Source organism: Mus musculus, chromosome 9, assembly GCF_000001635.26.
Source record: "Mus musculus strain C57BL/6J chromosome 9, GRCm38.p6 C57BL/6J".
NCBI lineage: Eukaryota > Metazoa > Chordata > Mammalia > Rodentia > Muridae > Mus > Mus musculus.
Window position 1 is genome coordinate 80,963,838 of NC_000075.6, and position 6,026 is coordinate 80,969,863.

At 36.5% G+C, this 6,026-nt stretch overlaps 1 long non-coding RNA gene across 2 annotated transcripts; it reads right to left on the reverse strand.

Annotated features, from left to right (window-relative positions):
* Positions 1 to 377: 377 nt before the first annotated feature.
* Positions 378 to 2,627, reverse strand: Gm35397. 2 transcript variants are annotated; one of them, XR_379654.3, is made up of 4 exons: positions 2,463 to 2,627; positions 2,014 to 2,138; positions 981 to 1,097; positions 378 to 536 (listed from the first exon to the last, which is right to left on the reverse strand). It is a non-coding gene; the product is annotated as a predicted gene, 35397 (long non-coding RNA). The 2 variants fall into 2 exon arrangements; XR_379655.1 differs by having other exon boundaries at positions 409 to 536; positions 2,525 to 2,576.
* Between the last annotated feature and the right edge of the window lie 3,399 nt (positions 2,628 to 6,026).

Consider the following 6,026-nt stretch of genomic DNA (forward strand, 5'->3'; position numbering starts at 1 on the left):
AAAGGAACTACCACCCTGTAGGGGAGGGGGCTATGTACTTGGAAGGCATGCCATTTAAGATAACAATACATGCTTAGGATGATGGCAAGTGGTTTGTGAATGACGGTGAGGGACAAAAAGGACACTCAGGCCATTGCCAAGCTGAGAGGTACAAAGAGATAAAAGAAACAACTCAATTTCCACTTGAGTGAATTGCAGGGAATAGTGTCTACAGGAGACATCCAGAATTCTGTCAGCAGAAAAGTAAAAACACTGACTCCCAAAGACACAAAAAAGAGAAGGGACTTTTATTGGCCATTGACCTTAACTTCTTGGATGAACATGAAAAAGTTTTAGGAAGTATAGAAGCACCACATGGAGTCTGCTGGAAGTTATGCATGACCAGTCTTCTTGGTATTGATATATCAGGAATGCAGATGCAGAGACTCATCCTGAGTCTAAAAGAGTAGTCCAGAGGGCAAAGGCTGAGTCTGTCCTGCTATGAGTGGGCAGGTTGCTCCTTTATCTCTCACATTCAGGAGTTGAAACAGAATTACCTAAAGGAAATATATAAACTGAAATAATTTGTCACTAGAATATAATGTGTTAGACTCATATGTTTATGAAATCTTTATTGTACTGTATATGATTTTCTTGCCATTTATTACCCTTTTCAGCTATGGATATTAAAAGCCTATATATGGATACAGAATAATTTATTTGAAGAGCCTGCATTGTTAGAGAGTTGTTTCCATAAATTTAGAGCCTGTAGAATTTACCAAAGCAGTATGTCACTTAAATGCTTCAAAAATGGAGTTATGAATGCTGGTGAAGATGCCAGCATTTACTGTCAGTTTAAGTAAGTGCATGAGATTGAAGACTGTTCAGAGGCAAAATATTGAAATGAGATCTATAGAAACCAAACACACAGTGGCCAGAGATGAGTCTACTCTCTGACTCTTTGAAGCCTAACATATGTTTACTTCCAGAATGATCATTACCGAGAAAATGAATCCCCGATTCTTCAAGGATCAGCCAGGGTCACAAGTGAATGCAGAGGCTCGGAGTTAGCAGCACTGATACCCAAAGGAGCCAGACTTTAGAAGCTTAGTGAGGGTCTGTGAAAAGTATTAAAATTTCATGTCAAAGACGCTCTTTTTGTTATTACCACCCCATCTCTCTCTGTCTCTCTGTCTTTCTGTCTCTCTCTCTCTACACACACAAACACACACACACACACACACACACACACACACACACACACACACACACACACACACACAGCCTGAATGAATTCATTCTGTATTCTATAAGGGCTTTGCTATTGATTAGAAGCCATCTATGGTAGAGTTGTTGTTTTGTTTTGTTTTTGGTTTTTGTTTTTTACTTATGTCGAGTCTGGAGAACACTACGACACATTTTTCCTGCTTGGAAAGGTATGTAGACCTTGTCTGGCATTACACTATCCATGAAAGTTTATCTTTAAGCCTTAATCTCATTAATCCTTATTCCAGATTTTCTTTTTCTTTTTCTTTTGTTTTTTTTTTTCATTCTTTTTTTTATTAGATATTTTCTTTATTTACATTTCAAATGCTATTCCGAAAGTTCCCTATACCCTCCCCCTGCATGCTCCCCTACCCACCCACTCCCACTTCTTGGCCCTGGCGTTCCCCTGTACTGGGCATATAAAGTTTGCAATACCAAGAGGCCTCTCTTTCCAATGATGACCAACGAGGCCATCTTCTGCTGCATATGCAGCTAGAGACACGAGCTCTGGGGTTACTGGTTAGTTCATATTGTTGTTCCTCCTATAGGGTTGCAGACCCCTTCAGCTCCTTGGGTGCTTTCTCTAGCTCCTCCATTGGGAGCCCTGTGTTCCAGACTGAGTTATTTTACTGTATGTGAACATTTGCTCATTTGGTGAATGTAAACTGTATAGATTGTGTCTGGTTTAGACTTTGCTTATATATATATATATGGACTTAGTGTATTGAAATTTAAGAAAAGATTTCACTTACACAAGATTTCACTTACACAACTAGTGGGAGGTGCTATTGTCATGATTGCCATTTCCTGTGCTGAAGATAGGATGTCGAATAACACAAAACAACCTCCACAACCACAAATTGTCCAGCCCCCAATGCCAACATCACTGCAACCTAGAAAGCGAGAAATATACAGTGAGTCAGCTGATGAGGTAGTAGTTTCTAATGTTTAGTTCATAACTTATTTTTAAAATATTTTAACAATTCTTCATAAGTACTTTAAAGGTAGGTATTACAATGACACTGCCTTTCTAAATGTGTTTTGTAAATTGTTCAATAAATAGTAAACCTCACTTGCAATGAATTCATTACTGGCATTCACAAGGATAGAATTTCCCCTCTCCTAAGCATCCCACTTTTACAACATATTTCCTGTTTCCATAATCGATTCTAAAGACTGAGAAAATAAAGTCATAATTCTTAATTTCCAAAACATACTTTATTTTTTCTTTACTAGTAGAGTTTTCTTTGCAACTCAAAGGTAGATTAGTCATATTTACATCTGGAAGTGTGACGATTTCCATGGAGAAGTTTTTGCTAAGAAATTATGCGAAGACCTCTCAGTGGCAGGAAATAGTTCATATAGAAGAGAGAGTTCCTCTCTGCCTGGTAGGAAAGAAGGCAGGCCTAAGTTAGTGCTTATTCTTAATTCTCTTTGGCCCCCTCTCATGTCTGTTTTTCTCTTCATCATCTAAACTTCTTACTGTTCAGATTGGGTGGAAATTAATAACAATTCAAAGTCAGAAGCTCTTAGGATAAAATTGCTAATGTATTCCGTGATCTAGCCTCTGCTTGTGCTGGTCTCCTCTGGGCACCAATCTCAATTTTAAAGCAGCCATTCCAAATGTAGGTGAACTTTGAAGTAAAATGTGTAGGGGTTAATGTAAGCACTCCTGAGACAATGCCTCAGATATTCTGGCTCTTGTATAAAGGTATTTCATACATTTTAAATGCACTCTCTTGGTAATGGTTCAACCCCACTAGAATCTGTGACATATGGCTCTAAAATGGCAGACTTTCTTCTATGCCTTCTATATTAGTGTAATATAATCCATCCCATACTCCCCTCAGTTCCTTAGTCTTTGTGATCTCCACTGAAGGGATTGGACAAGACATTCATAGTATAGGGTAGAAGACAGGGTAAGTTTAACACAGAATGAATGGTATGAAATACTTCCAGGAGTAAGAATCAGCAATGGGCAGGGAGACTACTGCAAAGGAGACAATTTCACTAGGTAAGAGTGGACAATTGTCAGAGAGAACATTGTGTCACCCTATATTTTTTAGTAGGTTTATGGAAGAGAGGGTGTCTTCTAAAAGGCATCCTCTCTTTTCTACCTAACAGGCCCTTAAGGACAAGGATAATGATATCTCAGGATCTTTACCACCCCAAAATCTTTGGCTAAATAAAAACAATAAGATATTCAGTGCAGTTCAGAATGTCATATCTCCATCCAGGACCAGAGAGAAGAAACGACTCCCATTTTTTGACCAGTAGTCAAAAGTTCTAGTGTTTCAGTTTGTGATTTTCAAGCTGCTAGTTATGAGGAATGGAGCCTTCAAGCCTACTGCTATTTTGCATAGCATCTCCTCAGTTTAGTTTGTTCTCTATGTGTGTTCTTCATCCTATTTTGTGTAGCTTTTGTAGAAATATCCAGGCTATTTCAAATATTCTCATCTATGCCCTTCTTAGTAGCACAGTATGTGCATTTGTTTTTCAAAACAAATGCCAAGGAATGTGAAACAATCCAGGCGCCCATCATTTTCCTGTTTGGAATTTTAGCTACCTAGGGGACAAGCATTCCTGAAAAGAATCAATTAAAAAAACAAACAAACAAACAAACAAACAAAAAAAAACAAAATCAAGCCATTCTCCCTCTCCTAAATACGATTCATACCCAAAGCTGCAATAAAATCTTCTACATTAATGCTTCTACCAGCAGGAAAAAAATATATTAAGGCATGCAAAACCTTCAGTGATTTGTCAGTTATTTTTACTTTTACTATTTTACAAAATCAAAGAAATCTAGAACATTAGTTGAAAGAGAATGTAAAAATTAAATAATAAGCAACAAGTAATAAAAATAAAGAGTTTAAAATGTTACACTCATATGCTCATATTATCAATCATTGAGAAAAATATACTAAAACTTCATCATGAGATCAGAGATAAATATGGCATACTACAAAGACAATCCATAAGTAGCATAAAAGGGGTCTAAAAGCCCTTCCCCTCATCTTTTGCCTAGAGATTTTTACCTTAGAAAATGTGCAATTATAAGTACTTTCCCATTTCTTTGTAATGTATATAAATCCTTTTGACCACTAGGCCTTTTGTCAGTTTTATGACCCATTAAGATCTTTCTCAAAAGCCTAGGGAGACATCAGTTTGATGCTAACAGCAGGAGAGTTAGTTTCTTCCTCTCAGTTCTGTGGTTCCTGGGCATCTTGGTCTTACTTGCAAAGCCAGATCCTGTCATGCATAGATGAGGAATGTATTTTCTTTCTAAATAAATCTAATTAGCTAACAGATGGTCATCAACACATGTTACCTGGCAGGATAGGGATGAATCACTTGTAACAAATGGTACTGTGAACTCATCTGACTGGGATCTCTTGAGGACCTCTCTGGGGTCTATGAAAAGGTGGGTTTAACTAGGTGTGTAATCACTCAGCAGTTATACTGCAATGCACATGTTTTTATTCAGTGCTTATTCAATGTTAGGATGTCTTACCATCATGGAGCAGATCTCTGGATTGTTAATGATTTACAAACTATCCAATAATATATCTATTTCACTCATGCATGCTCTATTATGAACCATTTCTATGAAGTTAGAAATTTCCTTAGAATTATTTTTGTTTATTCATGATGAACAAAGGCAGGAAGTGTATTGGGAAGGGGTAAGGTCTAAAACAATTAATTAATGTATTTTGTTAAAAGTCCAGTGTACTTAACTTATGATAGTGTAGGATGGATGAAAAAAATCATGGTACTTACTTCAATTCCACACTATATATTACACAATTTAAAGATGCTAATTTACATATAAAATGATGTACATCTATGCCATTCTCTATTTTAAAAATTTATTCATAACTCTATGTGAAACTTTGAGTGAAACTTTCAATTGTCTTTTCCCTTAACAGCAGATAATTGATAGTCTGTATTATTCTGTGAAATTGCCTGCCCTTACATATTTCATACAAGTGAAAAAAGCAACATTTCTGCTTCTTATGTTTCTTTCAACTAGAATGATGCATTCTAGATTTTCTTTATCATATAAATATAATTTCATTTCTTTTTGTGGCTGAATAAGTTTTCATGGGATGTATGTCCCATTTTATTTATTTGTTTAATCATTGATGGACAGTTGAGCTGTTGCCAAATTTTGGCTATCCTGATTAACACTTCAGCAAACATTTGTGTATTTCTGCCTGTATGCCTATGTTGAGCTGTATAGGATTTATTGGTTAATTCTTATGAGGAATCAGCAAACAGTTTTCTACACCAGCTACACCATTATAAGTGGTTATAGCTAACAAAGAATGGTCAGCCTTCCTCAGATCAATACCATTACTTCTTATACCACATCATCTTCTTCTGTCCATGGTTGGACATCAAACCATTCCCTTGGTTACCAGTCAGAAATGTCTAACTGACTGATCATTTCTGGATCTTTTTTTGTACTAGTAGTGTCTAGACAAGCAATGTACCAATTTTTTAAATTGTGGTTTGCATTGTCTGTTAGATTGCAAGATACTTTCTTCTTTCTTCTGTGTTTCTTCCTTTTTTCATCCTTAAAATATGTCTTAGATGAAAAATTTTTTACCAAAAACAGAGCTAGGAATTTGAGCAGTCTCTTTGCGGATAGTGTGGCAGTTTTGTGGGCTAGCCTTTTTGTCTTTCTGTTGCTCCTGGATTATGACACTAGGAGTTATTATCGTATTCACCACAGCCAAACGTTGTCTCTTTAGTCCCATCAGACTACCAAACCTTTC